This window comes from Pan troglodytes, chromosome 4 (genome assembly GCF_028858775.2).
Source record: "Pan troglodytes isolate AG18354 chromosome 4, NHGRI_mPanTro3-v2.0_pri, whole genome shotgun sequence".
NCBI lineage: Eukaryota > Metazoa > Chordata > Mammalia > Primates > Hominidae > Pan > Pan troglodytes.
In genome coordinates this window covers 78,238,904-78,254,665 of record NC_072402.2, presented here as the reverse complement: position 1 = coordinate 78,254,665, position 15,762 = coordinate 78,238,904, and positions in this window count along the sequence as shown.

Sequence of the window (15,762 nt, the reverse complement as noted above, 5' to 3'; positions counted from 1 at the left end):
TAGAGTCCACATTCTGAAATCAAGCCAAAACGTGTGGGCCTGGAACTCTGGAATGCATATTGACTGAACATTCCTTATTTCCAAAGTCATAGCCAACAACAAAAATCACATTGTGGTATCAGAGCCTCCATTCTTTCTCAAATACTCATGTGTTCTTTTTGAGCAATGGCCATAAAAGAGTTTATAAAACAACAGCAACAACAACATGAAAGTCATGATAATGACAACTTGAATTTATAGTTTGAGTTTTAAAAACAAGACAAAAACAATTTGATCATATGTAAAAATCTACATAACTCTAATTTGATTCAAACAAGTATTATTCATTGAGATCCTATTATGCCCCCACTACTGTGCTAAGTTCTAAGAAATATGATAAAACTATATTAAATAATTTCTTTTCTCATAGAGTAACAGAGGCAAATATTGAATGTGTGAGATAATTAGAGAACAACCAAGGGAAAATAATCTGAGCCATGTTGCTGCCATTAAACCTGATAGGTAGTCAACAATAGAAAGATCAGAGAAGGTTAACAGGTAGAAAAGTATTAATTCAAGACAAAGTCATCAAAATAGTCCTTGATGCCTGGAAAAGGTCTGGGAGGTTTCTGTTCTAATGCTAATGTAGATGACTTTGCTCTGAAAGGGGATAAATCTAAATACAACTTTTCCCAAGGAGAGTTTAGAAAATGGCCAAATGGAAAGGACTACTCAGAACTCATCACCTTGATAGATTAAAGCTGCTCCAGGTCTGGAAAGCCTCCAGAGGAGCAGACTAAATCACGTAGAAAAGCTGAAGGGAAAGCCAGTGTGGGTGATTAACCATGGCAAAGTACCAGATCCAGTTTATCAGCCACCTTATCCTTGCTCTCTGCCTCCATTTGGAGGAGATGCTGTTAGGAATAATGTAAGAAGCTAGGCTGAGGAAGGTAAAAAAAAATCTGGTTGTGAGAAGTAAGCAATGTATGAGAAGTCTAGGTGGATATATACCATTTAAAACAACTTCTTCACTACTCTTACAGACATTAAGAAGTCTAAAATGGAATGACTTCCTTCCTCCATAGTCTTCCAAACCTGGTCATCTTTCTATGTTGCTGATTTTATTCAATGCCACTTTCATTACTCTAGCCACTTTGAAAGGAAATTTCCCTCTTCACTTGTGGGAGGGAAGAAACATTTCTTTCATTAACTGTGTTCAGTGATTGGGACCTGTGAATTAAACTGACAAAAGATAGATTAACAGGAGAAAAAGTTTATTTACACTTGCAATGTACATACATACTGGAGTGCCCAGTGATGAATAACTCAAAGGTGTGGTTAGAGCTTGGAGCTTATATACCTAATTTAGTCAGTAGGGGAAAGGTAGGGAAGAGAAATGGCTCCTATGGGAAGAAAAATAGGTTTCTTTAGGAAAGACAAATGAGTTCTTTAGAAGAACAAATAGGAGATAAGAAAGTTTGAGCATAAAGTTTATACATGTATGAGTGTTCTTTCCATCTTCAGGGACATAAAAATTCCTCAAAGAGAAAGTTTATGCAGATTTACTCTTAGTCACTCTTCTGGGGACAGACCAAACTCAAGAGTATTTGTAACAGTCTTTATTTCTCAGAAATTTTTGCATATATTCAGATAAGGACAGCACCAAAAGGCTTCTTTCTGTATCTGTTGAATCTCAAAAGTCTTCAGCTTAAAATAATCTTTATACCAACTCTGGGGTTCCAAGGACGCCCCCACACTTGCATCTCTGCTTTCAGTCCATGGCCAAATCTTCTGCTAAAACTACGAGTTTCTGAAGAATTGTATTAATCATTTTTGTTCCCAGAATCTAGGGTAGTGCCGGTACATGGCTTATCCATTCACGAAATACTTTTGAATGAATTAGTAAATAAACAGAGTATTTTTTCCTTATATTTGCAAAAGAGCAACAAACAAAAACCATGATACCTACTAGAGGCTAATTCCCTAACAAAGATATATCTTGAGCCCTGATCTGTCTCCTGAGATACCCACCTGTATTCTCAACTTTTTATGAGGCATTTCCACCAGAAGATTTCATAGGCATCTTAAATTCAACATTTCCCACAAAGAACCCCATTGTCTTTCCTGTTCTTCATATATTTTCTAATTCAGTAAACAATGTTACCCAACTACCCAAGCTATATAAATGTTACTTGTCATTGACTCCCTCTTTCTCACCCCTTATCATCACCCCTTAGTGAATTATCATGTTGAATCTACCTCTAAAATATCTCTGGAATGAGCATAGAAGTTTCCTCAAAAATTAAAAATAAAATTATTATATGATCCAGCAATTCCATTTCTGAGTATATGTCCAAAAGAATTGAAAACTGAATCTTAAAGAAATGTTTACACACCCATGTTCAATGCACTCGTAACAGCCAAGAGGCAAGAGAAACCTGAATGTCCATCAACAGATAAATGGATAAAGAAAATGTGGTGTGTACATATGATGGAATATTACGCAGCTTTTAAATAAAGGGAGATTTTGTCACATGCTGCAACCTAGAGGATATTATGCTAAGCAAAATAAGCCAGTCACAGAAGGACAAATACTGTACGATTCCACATATATGAAGTATCTAATTTAATCTAAATCATATAGAAAAGTGGTTACCAAGAGCTGGGGAAAGGAGAAAGGGGAAATTAGCGTTTTTTAGTGGGCACAGAGTTTCAGTATTGCAAGATGAAAAAAATCCTAGAGATCTTTTGCACAACAATGTGAATACATAACAAATTAATTGTACACTTAGTTAAGATGGTACATTTAGTAAGGTATGTTTTTTACTACAAGTTTTTTATTTAACTGCAGCAGGGCTTATAAATTAGCCTGAAGACATCTCATTGAGCCTGTTCTATTCTTGTTGAGCTAAATAACAGCTACTAAAGAAGTAATCAGTTATAGACTGATCCAGATAAAGTCAGCCTATTTTAGATGGCTGATGTTTAAGGATGCCACCTAAAATAGGCTGACTAAATGAACACCATTTTTTTCATTCTTGCTCCAGTGGGGCATTGCCAGCCAGGGGTCCCTGCAATGTCACTTTGCAAGCCAGGGACCCCTGACTGACAACGCCCTACTGGGGCCTCACTCAGCCATCCTGACATACCCCAGCTCACCTGTGTTATAGCTTATACCTGCGTTCTGCTGTTCCCGAGCTCTTGTACTGTGCCCAAGAACAATGAGGATGCACAGGACATTGGAGGGTGAGGAGGGTGGAGAATAATTTTATTGAGTGATGAAAACGGCTTTCAGTGGAGAGGGGACAGGGTGATGGATCCCCCATGTGGCTGGGTCTGGAGCCTTTTATGGACTCAGAATGGGGAGTGCATGCTGATTGGTCTGTGAGTATGCAAAAAAGTTTAAAGCAAAGACACCACTTAAAGGTGAGCAAGAAAGTGTACAAAAACCAGTTAGGAAAGAGTAGGTATATGTAAAATAGGTGAAGGGTGGGGACCAATCAGAGGAAAACATGCCAAATGGGAAGACAAGTTCCCAATCTGGTCGGAGGATTTAACTTGCAGCTTGGCTTTCAGGCTTTAAACTGTCTTCGGCTTGAAGGTGGGGTTTTGCCATGGGCCCATCCCTATCTGCCTAAGCATTTGTCTGCCTCTATCAATGTCAGAACGAAGACTGGGAGACCTGCTGCTCCTTCCATTGGTAAGAGGACAGTAACAGTGTTTTTTCACTCCTACAGCTTCTATTTATCTCTATATTGGTTTTGTTTTGGAAGGGTAAGGACTGGTTTTCTTTTTATTTTTTCTACAGTGAAAATATTTTTAAAATTTTTTAATATAAATGACTCATGTAAAAACACTCAAATGATACCATTTAATTTTTATCCTGATGACATAATCAGAAACCTTCTGGACCAGTCATTTTGCTTCCTTCCATCGTTTCTTATGAACAATATATACTAGCTTTCACCCTCATTCCTCCTAAGAAAGCAATTACACAAAGCTAGTATTACAAGAAAGCAATGTGAAGTATAGCTATTTTAAAAAACAAGGAAAATTTTGGGGGGGGTGATGTGGGAATTACCTAGCAAATTTTGATGAACTCTAGGGACGCTGCTGGTCAACTAGACCCAGCAAAACAAAATACACTCTTCAATTACATCTATGTGTCTTGGCTTCAAGGAAAAGAGGATGGGTTTTGGTAATTGCAGTGTTTTGCTTTGGTTTTTTGTTTGTTTGAGATTTTTTGTTTGTGTTTGGTTTTTTGTTTTTTTACAAATTTGTAACATTTTTGAGATTGTTTTCTAAAACAAAAGCAGACCCAAAAAACCCACTAGATTTTTGTTCTCAGTTCCAGGGGAAAAAAGTCAGCCTACCCTCAATTTGAACCTGTATCCATGGGGTCATAATTAAATGCCTCAGAAGAACTTAAAATCATCAGAAAACATCTAACCATATTGTGACATGTCCAGCTACACATACTAGAATGTGGCTGGGCAGCAGTTTGACATTTTTGAAATGGCAACCGTAAAGGATAGGAAGGAAATGCTGAGTAAGCACCAGGATGAAAGTAATAAGGAAGGAGATTATTTTCTTTTCATCATATACCTGGGTCCAGGTGCTCAAAAACTATACACAGAATGAACTTGAAATTGTAACTGGAAGAATTCAACAAGGTCTCTAAAACATCCTGGAGACATGTAGGATGCTGCTTTGACCAGATAGAAGGAGCTGGGAGGAGGAAGTTAATTACATTTGTGGGCAGTGGCTGAGGCTTTATTGTAGTGGTAACGTATGAGAGAAGTCTTGAAAGAAAGAGAAGGATTTTGAGGGGCAGGGAAGTGAGGAAAAGACCTAAGGATGCAGGATGAGACCTTTACAGCTGCAAAGATGGACTGGGTTTCCAGTTTGTTTGCCAGACAAGGAGAAGATAATTGATATGGTTTGGCTGCGTCCCTGCCCAATCTCATCTTGAAATGTAGCTCCCGTAATTCCCATGTGTTGTGGGGGGGGATATGATTGAATCACGGAGGCAGTTTCCCACAGTGTTTTCATGGTAGTGAATAATTCTCACAAGATCTGATGGTTTTATAAGAGGTTTCCCCTTTTGCTTGGCTCTCATTTGCTCTTGCCTACCACTGTGTAAGACATAACTTTCACCTTCCATCATGATTGTGAGGCGTCTCCAGCCATATGGAACTGTGAGTTCACTAAACCTCTTTTTCTTTATAAATTACCCATTCTTGGATATGTCTTTATCAGCAGCGTGAGAATGGACTAATACAATAATGCAGGGGTTTGTGTATGAGGGAAACACTCAGACTCCTCATATGTTTAGACCAATAATACAACACAACAACAAACAGCATAGAGGATGATTTGGAGAGGGAGTGGAAAAAATGGGTTATAAAGTTAATGCAGTGAACTGTGGCCGAGACCAAAGGGACAGAAAGGAGGATGGCATGATCTATGCCTTCTAAAGTGTTCCATAACACAGATTAATTCTGTTTATATGAAGCTAAACAAAATTTTCTTCTGTTAACTAAAAAAAAAAAAAAGAGAGAGAGAGAGAAAAGGAAAAGCTTTTATATGCTATAACTTGATTGCTTATAGAAGTTGCAAGGTAAAAACAGAAAATAAACATATGCAGACCCCAAAGTAGGAACAAGCACTTTTTTCCCCTTAGAGCAATTGCTGCCCCTGTCCACTGCCAACTCCCTGCCCGACCACCCACTTCTCAGATGACACCTTTTGTTTCTGGACCTGCCCCCACTGCCATGCATGGAACAGAAACCAGGGAAATTCTTTCCCTACAAGAGCAGGAGGGACCAGAGGAGGTCACATTTAACACCACATTGCAGGAACAGAATTTACCCCTATGTTGCAAGAACAGAAAACAATGTCACTGGCATGCTGAATTTTAACTCAAAATATATTTATTTCCCTCCTCCACTCCCACTCCTCAAAGAACCAGTGGGATATATATTAGTTCTGTTCCAGATTACTACTTATGGACTATTTCATTGCTTTATAAAAGTCGTTAGGCTCCCTTTCTAGCGTGTTGAAAGGGTTAATAGGGGTTGCTTCAATGGCTAGAAAAAGGTATGCAATTCAAATAACTGCTTTCCAAAAGAACTTCTAACATGTACCCGGTGTATACGGTGGTGGTAATCCCACAGGCTTTCTGGGTCAGGCCCACTTTGCCACTTCTCCATTTAAGCCCATTACTTAACCTCTCTGTGCTGTTTCCTCCTGGGTAAGTGAGGGTGATGGCAGTACCTCCCCCAAAAGGTTATTAGGAAAATTAAGCAGGTTAATACTGTATATGTAAAACACATGAAACAATGTCTGGTGCAGAGTTAAGTGCTTAATAAGCATTAGTGATGACCATGATGCAGCAAAATTCATTTCTCTTTTCCAAAATGAAAAGAAGAATGAGGTAAGAGAAACTCTTAGCAGGGTGGTGGTGCTAATGCTGTAGACACAGGATCCTAGGAGGTAAGGGGGAAAGAGAATCACCACTGCATTCACAGACAGCCCTCGTGGTCTCAAAGTGGGGCAGCCCTTGGTCAGGGACACCGGGTGGACGATTTGGTACCACAGATGTACAAGACTCCATGATGCGTAAACTATAGATTGGTGTTTTCACTGGGGGACAAACCTAACACTCCACATGCAGGCATACCACAAAGACCTTCCTTCCCAGCAGAAAGAATATATGTGAGATATTCCAGGTTGCTTAAATGGGAGAGTTAAGAGAAAGAACAATTCTCCAAATTAAAGGCCAATCCTCCCATGGAGCTAGGAGACAAAGAGCCATTCGCCTGCCTCACTTTTGTTAAGATGAGGCATCCACCTTGTAACTCAAGAGTCTCCCAGTTGTGTAACCACCCCATGGGTTCTTCTTGCCTGCTGCCCAGGTAAAGCCAATTTATCAAGACACGGGGGGTTGCAAAAGAGGAAGAGCTGGCTAAACAGGTGACCGGTTTTATTATTACTCAAATCAGCCTCCCCAGAGGCCAGAGGTTTTTAAAGATAGTTTGGTGGGCAGGGGGCAAGGGAAGGGAGACAGCTTATTGGTTGGGTCAGGGATAAAATCATAGGGAGTTGAAGCTGTCCTCTTGTATTGAGTGAGTATCTGGGTGGGGGGCCACAAGACCAAATGAGCCTGTTTACCAGACTGGGAAAAATACCTCAAACACCAATCTTAGGTTTGACAATAGTAATGTTGTCTATAGGAACAATTTAGGAGGTTACTGATCTTGTGGCATCTGGCTGCTTGACTCCTGAACCGTAATTTCTAATCTTGTGGATAATTTGTTAGTTTCACAAAGGAGGTCTTGTCCCCAGGCAAGGAAGGGTTTTGTTTTGGGGCAGGCTGTTATCTTTGTTTCAAAGTTAAACTATAAACTAAATTCCTCCCAAAGTTAGCTCTGCCTACACCCAGGAATAAACAAGGGCAGCTTGAAGGTTAAAAGCAAGATGGAGTTGGTTAGGTCAAAACTCTTTCAGTGTCATAATTTTCTCACTGTTAAACAATTTTTGCAAAGGTGGTTTTACATGGAGCCTACTCTCAGTGAAAACTGAAAATGTTTTCCATACCCCAGCGATCTTTAGTGCAATGTTTCCTAAATAATTAATAAAATTAACTTTCTGAAAGGTAGAGGATAACAATTATAGAAATATTGAAGCTGCTTGTATAGAAGCACATAGAATCTTCTAACTAGAAGGAAACTGAGTAATCTTTTTTTGTGTGTGTGTGTGGACTAAAGTAATTTTTTTAGCAGAGCCCTTTATTTCAAACAAAATTCTTCTTGGAATCTTACACATAAAACAGATTTTAAAAAGAACTAGTGTGGCACAGCAGTGCTGTACGAAGGTAGGAGTTGGCGGGATCAATCCACCTGAATTATCTGCCCAGGTCATAGGCAATAGGAGAGTGCATTATTTGTAGAGAATTGAAAAACAAGGAAAAAGCCAAGCAAGAGTGAATCTGATTTGTATTACCACCATGCACTCAGTTTTAAATGGCATCAGTGGTAGAATATTCCCCTCCACCAGGGTAGACCACTTGGTAGTTACGGGGTAGAGTAAATGTGAAGTGGGGCAAGTGTGTGATTATAACCACCCAATGGGTTCATCTTGCCCACTGCTTAGAAAGAGCTGATTTACCAAGATAGGGGAATTCCAACAGAGAAAGAGTAATTCACACAGAGCTGGCTGTGCAGGAGACAGGAGTTTTATTATTACTCAAATCAGTCTTCCTCAGCATTCGAGGATCAGAGTTTTTAAGGACAACTTGGTGGGTAGAGGTGAAGCCAGTGAGCTGGGAGTGCTGATTGGTCAGGTGAGAGATGAAATCATAGGGAGTTGAAGCTGTCTTCTTGCACTGAATCAGTTCCTGGATGGGGGCCACAAGATCAGATGAGCCAGTTTATCAATATGGGTGGTGCCAACTGATCCATCAAGTGCAGGGTTTGCAAAATATCTCATGCTGTGTGTTTCATGATCTGCCAGTTTATCTCCCAACCATGGTCCCCAGGGGGTCCATGGAATGTATTTTGAAAACCACCAATCTAGCCCACTCTGCTCACCTTTGAAACCCAGAAAAGTTAAGTGACTTCCAATGTCACCAAGGTAAAGCAACTCATACAAGTAAAATTAGAATCCAGGCTCCATGCTTTCTGTGTGTCTACTTCCCAAAGCTACTGTAGGGACCAAGGGAAAACTTCCCCTTTGCCCTCTTGCAGGTTCACTGAAAACCGTCTGACAAAAGGCAGATTCATAGGAGAAAAGAGTCATACAAAATGTCTTTAATGTGCACATGTAGGAGTAATACAAAATATGAAAACTTGGCTGGGCATGTTGGCTCACACCTGTAATCCAAATACTTTGGGAGGTTGAAGTGGGAGGACTGCTTGAGCCCAGGAGTTTGAGACCAGCCTGGGCAACATAGTGAGACCCCGTATCTAAACAATAAATAAATGAGCTGGGAAGGGTGGCACACACCTGTAGTCCCAGTTACTCAGGAGGCTGAGGTGGGAGAATCCCTTGAGCCTGGGAGGTTGAGGCTTCAGTGAGTCACATCATGCCTCTGAACTCTAGCCTGGACAAGAGAGCAAGACCTTGTCTCTGAAAAAAAAATTAAAAGAAATATGAAAACTTAAGGAAAGGGCCTGATGATTGATGCTTTTATACCATCTTGAAGTTACTGAAAGAATAGAGGCTCAGAGCATGGCAAGACAGGTTATGGGAGGGAGAGAAAAGAAGATAAGGTAAGCAAAGGTGATCTTGTTATGCAGATGAAAGTCACAGATAACACATATCAGAAAGAAGAGACGCAGCCTGTGGTTAAGTCTAGATCCGGACAGGCCCTCTGACAAAGCCTGGATGTTTATTTTGCTAATGTAGTTTTTCTTTACAGATGCAAATCTCCTCCACAAAAGGCAGGTTTTCAGGGTTATTCCAGTTTGAAACCCTCTGGAAAAACATCTCAAAAGATGTCAATGAAGTATATTTTAGGTGGAAATATTTTTGGTTTCCCTTACCACCACCTTGTTTCTCAGTCTCCTTGCTTGATTCTGTAGTGTTAAGGGTTGAGTTGTGTCCCCTAAGATTTGAAGCCATTGTCACGGAGTTAACAAGAATTACAGACAGAAATATAGTTTATAATTAAGCATTAATCAGGCTGAGAGAAGAAAAAGGAAGAAACCAGTCAGGCAGGCAGTTAGGGTGAGTCCTCAGTTGAATTCTTTCAAACAAAACAACAGCCTGAAAAATTGAGCTGCAGGCACAGATAAGGAAATTTGCACAGGGGGCCTTGGCTAAGATATGCCCCCAGCCACACAGAAAAGAAAGGCTACACAGATGCCCACATATGCCCACAATGGAAAATTCCATCCCCTGACACATGGCCAGTAAGGGGAACAAAGCAATATGGAGTAACTCAAGATAAGGGCCTGCATGCGCATTAGGAGGACTGAGTGGAGCCACCAGAAATTTGCAACTTATGCAAATGAGACATGCAACCCTCATCAGTTTCTTATAAAAGCCTTTTCATTCAACTGTAAAAATGGCAACCTCTTTCAAGCCACCTCTTCGCAGTGGAGAGCTTTCTTCTTTTGCTTATTAAACTTTCACTCAACCTCACTCTTGGTGTCTGCACTCCTTAATTTTCTTTATCATGAGACAAAGAACTTGGGGTGATACCTTGAGTGGTGAGAGACTGCTGCACTGTGGTGCATTGGCAAGACTGTAATATGCTGCACTGTTGTTACTGGCAGCAAATCCATACAGATCTGCGGTAACCTCAATTCTTGCCTCCTCAGAAGAAAGAATTCACCAAGAAGAGACCAAGGCAAGTTTTAGAGCAGGAGTGAAAGTTTATTAAAAAGCTTTAGAGCAGGAATGAAAGGAAGGAAAGTACACTTGTAAGCAGGCAACTTGAGAGATCAATGTGCCATTTGACTTTTGACTTGGAGTTTTATGAGGTGGCATGCTTCCAGGGTCTCACATCCTTTGTCCCCTGATTATTCCCTTTGGGTAGGCTGTTTGCATGCACAGTGGCCTGCTAGCACTTAGGAGGTGAGTATGCATAGTGTTTACTAGAGCCGTATGTGTGCTCACTCGAGGCATTCTTCCCTTACCAGTCAAATGTCCCTAGAAGGTCATATGCCAGTTAAACTCCACTATTTTGCCTCTTAATGTACATGTTTGAGCCCATTCACCCAACTCCTGAGATCTTATCAGGAAGCTGCTGATCACTAGTTTCAAGTTTTTCTATCTACTGGGGGACTGCCCTTCCCTGGGGCCAACTGCACCCAATTATTATCTTAGACAGACAGCTTAACAACTGCCTGACCATCATCTGATGGTCACCTGACATTCCTGGTGGGTGTACGGTGGGGGAAGCCCTCTGCTGCTCTGTTTATGTCTGACCAGCTACCTACTATAACACTGTGGCCCACTTCCTTATAACCAAAAGTGATATAGCACTAGACACTGACCATTTGCATCCACACTGTTTCTATAGATAGGACTTCTGATGTTAGAATCACAAGGCTTTTGCTTAAGAATTACTTAAGCAGAACCTGAATTCAAGCAGAACAGATGACACAAACCACTTTAAAGACCCCCACAGAGGGACCAAATCAATGTGAGAATATAGTTTCTTCATCTCCCTGTCCCATAACTTCACCCAGCTCTCTTCCACCAATCAACAATCTCCACACTTTAGCCCACTCCAAAACTCTTTAAAGCTCTAACCCCACACTCCCCAGGGAGATAGATTTGAGGCTTCCTCCTGTCTCATCTCCTCATTTAACAGCCTTATGATTGAACATCTTTCTCTGCTGCAACCCCATATTTTGGCATATTGACTTGTTGAGTGTACTAGGCAATGAATCTGTTAAGTTTACAAATGTATATGTTGAAGTCCTAAGTCCCTATACCTCAGAATGTGACCTTATTTGGAAATAGGTCACAAATGTAAGATTGCAAATGTAAGTAGTTAAGGTGAGGTCATTAGGACAGGCTCCGATCCAATATGACAAGTGTCCTTACATAAAAAGGAAATTGGAGGGCAGATGCACACAGGGAGAATGTCATGTGAATATCAAGGTAGAGATCAGGTGATGCAGCTACAAGCTGAAGAATATCGAAGATGGGCCAAAAACCAACAGAAACTGGGGAAGAGACATAGGGCACATTCTCCTTCAGTGTCCTCAGAAGGAACCAACCCTGTTGAAACCACCTTTGCAAAATTATGACAGTAAGAGAAATCAGATATAGCTGACTCCATTTTGTCTGTAGCTTCACAGATTGGCTGCCTTTGCTCATTCCTGGGTATGGGCCAAGCTAATTTTAGGAATTTAGTTTATAGTTTAAGTGATAATAGCCCTTGCCAAAAACTAAATTGTTCTTGTAAAACTAATGAAAGGCCCACCAAGTTAGGAAGAGAGGGGCTTGAATTCTAAACAATTACCAGCCATTATTCTGGAGGTCATAAGATTTGCAACTTCCTCAATTACTCTTGAAAATAACCTCACTATTGTAGAACTTAAGATTGGCCTTTTGAGATGTCTTTTCAGGTTTTTGCATTTCTGACAACTGGATGGCCCCACCTGGACCCGCCAATCCGTCCTATGACCCCTACTCAGGAAATGACTCAGCACAGGAGGACAGCTTTGATTTCCTATCATTTCTTCTCCAACCCAACCAATCAGCATGTCCCCATCTTACTCCCTTGCTCACCAAACTCTCTTTGAAAAGCCCTCACCTCCAAGACTTCAGGGAGATTGATGTGATTATTAGCTCCATCTCATGTCAATTAAACTATTTCTTTACTGCAATGTGATGGTCTTGGTGAATCAATCTTGTTTGTGCAGTGGGCAGGAAGAACCCATCAGGCAGTTACATTGTCAACACATTAATCTCACACTTCTAGCCCCCAGAACTGTAAAGGCAACACATTTCTGTTGTTTAAGCTACATAGTTGTGAGTACTTTATTATGGCAGCCCTAGCAAACTAATATGCCTAGTAAATCACAAATCAGTGGCCTGTCAACCTAAAATAATTGAAGCGATCTCATTGCCTGAGGTATCACCTGAAGTTCTTTGTCTCATGACCAAGAAAACTAAGGAGGGTGGACACCAAGGGTGAGGTTGGTGCAAAAGTTTAATAAGCAAAAGAAGAAAGTTCTCCATTGTGGAGAGGGGACCCGAAAGAGGATTGCTGTTTCACAGTTGAATACAAAGACTTTTATAAACAGGCTGGTGGGACATGATGCTTTATTTGCATAAGGCACAAAAAAACTGGTCAGGACTAAGTGTTTCATTTGCATAAGGCACAAATTCCTGACAGTTTCACCCTGTCCCTCTAGTGCACATGTAGGCTCTTAGCCTGAGTTACTTCATGTTGTTCAACTTTCTTTTTTGCACATGTGTCGGGGGTGGAATTTTCCATTGTGGATGTGCCCGATTCTGTGTATCTTATCTGTGAAACTGCATATTTAGGCATATTTTAGGCAAAACCCCTGTGCAGTTTCCCTTATCTGAGTATGTCCAAAAAAGGGAAGGGATGTGCTCACTGAAACCCACTGTGTATATGTAGAACTTGCTGGCTACACAAAAGGCATTTTTTTTTTATGATGGGCCTTGCTTCCTTATCTGTGCATGTAGCTTGATCTTTCAGGCTGCTCTTTTTGTTAGAAAAGAATTCTTCTGAGGACTTGTCCTAACTATCTGCCTAACTTGTTTCTTCCTCTCTCCTCTCTCATAATCACAAAGGTCAGAATCTAATTTCAAAAGAGTTTATTCAAGTGCAAAGGTAGAGGACTGCAGCCTGGGACATACTCCCAAGTTGCCTTTGCGAGTGCTCCTGAGAACAAAAGAGAAGCTCACATTTTTAAAGAAAAAAAGGGCAAATCAGGAGGGGGTCAATTGTTTGACAGGAATTCTCATTGGTTCACAGAAATAACATTGGTTAGTGATTATTTAACTATAAGGTAGATGGCATTGCCTAGCTACTCAGCTATAAAATGACTTGGTTGTCTAAAGCCCACATAGCAAGTGCTTAAAGAGGTAATAGTTCAAGGTAAAAGCTTAACAGTGATGGCTATTAATTTTCAATGCCTTTCTGGGCCTGATAACTTAAAGGGGCTCGCATTCCTCAGTTAAAAGTTTTTTTCTTTCTTAGGCACTCTGTAATAATGGTCACAGATGTGTCTTTACTTGAGAACAAGGCCCTTGAAATGGCACTACAAAGCTGTAATCAGAGTCAGTGCACACCATCAAGCTGGCATATATGAGGAAAGAGCCACAGAATACCTTTAAAAGGATTGAATAAACCCTCCTGAATGGTTTCCAGTCAGTTGCAAGTGGCGAACCCAACTCCACGCAACTGAAAGAGCAAGTTACTGTCTCACACAACCAGGAAGGACAGGGAAGTGACTGGGGAAGACTACAGCCTGGGCCCCAAGGTCTCCTGGGCTTTTTCCACCACTCTCTCTGCTGCCAGCATCATTCTTTTCTACCCACATGACACAGAGCATGACCCCAGACCACTGCTAACAACTTTAGGCACCAAGAGACAAAAACGAGCCTTTTTTCAGCAGCCCCAGCCAGGAAAATCCCTGGGGAGGCTTCAGCTTGGCCCAGCCAAGTCACACACCCACACCTGTGGTCTACAGAAGGGGTGGGGGCTACTGGACCAAGCAATCACCATTGCTACTGAACATCGAAGGAACCCATAGTATATCACCTACTGCATGTTCTGTGCACTTTAGATTCCAAGGACCAGTACACTGTTCCCTCTGGAGAGGAGGGGAAAAAATATTTTTTCTCTGCCTATCTTAGGTTCTCCGGATGGGGCCCTATGAATTAGGTTCACAAGAGACAGATCAACAAGAAAAAAACAAACAGAAGTTTACTAACACGTGGATCATGTCTCCACAAGGGCACACCCAGTGACGAGCAACCCAAAGTGGTGGTGAAAACTTAGACTTATACAATATATCATCTTAAGGCTAAACAAGGCAAAAAGGAATTGGAACCTTGGGGCGGGGGAGGCAAGTTATGAGAAGGTAACCAGCAAAAGTATGGTAAACAAGAATCGTTTAGTAAGGTTGGTTGTGCAGATTGAAGTCAGTGCCATCTCTGATGATAACAGTCCTGCTCATCCTGGTAGGTGACACCTTTTAATATAAAAATCTCCTTTATAAATGTAATTTTTATTTATTTATTTATTATTTTTTTGAGACGGAGTTTCGCTCTTGTTGCCCAGGCTGGAGTGCAATGGAGCCATCTCGGCTCACTGCAAGCTCTGCCTCCTGGGTACAAGCAATTCTTCTGCCTCAGCCTCCCGACTAGCTGGGATTACCGGCACCTGCCAGTATGCCCAGCTAATTTTGTATTTTTAGTAGAAACAGGGTTTCGCCATGTTGGTCAGGCTGATCTCAAACTCCTGACCTCAGGAGATTCACCTGCCTTGGCCTCCCAAAGTGCTGGGATTACAGGCATGAGCCACCGCGCCCAGCCGTAATTTCTTCTCTTTTTACAAAAAAAAACTTGTACTCCATTTTTAAAGAGCTTTTTACCACGCGTGGTGGCTTACATCTGTAATCCTGCACTTTGGGAGGCTGAGGCAGGTGGATCACCTGAGGTCAGGAGTTTGAGAACAGCCTGGCCAACATGGTGAAACCCCACCTCTACAAAAGAATGAGCAGGGTGTGGTGGCAGGCCCCTATAATCCCATTTACTTGGGAGGCTGAGGCAGGAGAATCGCTAGAACCCGGGGAGTGGAGGTTGCAGTGAACCAAGATCATCCTACTTCGCTCCAGCCTGGGAGAAAGAACAAAACTCCATCTCAAAAAAAAAAAAAATTGGAGCTTTTCCTAGGTCTGCTCATTCTCCATGGTTTTTAGTTCAAAATAATCTATCTGCCAAAGATCCAAAGATGCGTATTTAGGGGTAGCATATTTTGGTTCCCTTCACCACACTAGGATTCATACTTGGAACCACTGATCCTCCCTTGTGGAAGTAATTACGGTCACACTTTTTTCCTTTCTTAGAAATATGCAGGAAATGATTTAGGCCATTTGGACCACCCATGAAAACCATCTGCATATGGGAGGAGTAGAGATGTCCACACAGGTGCTGATAGCGTGACTTAGAAACACAGAGCACAGAACCTGACCAAAAGAACTCCTAACTGGAAGCTGCACTCTCCTTCCCTGTCATGGATGAGGAGGGGTAGCTTTATCATAATTCTGTAGCCAAATCAAGGAA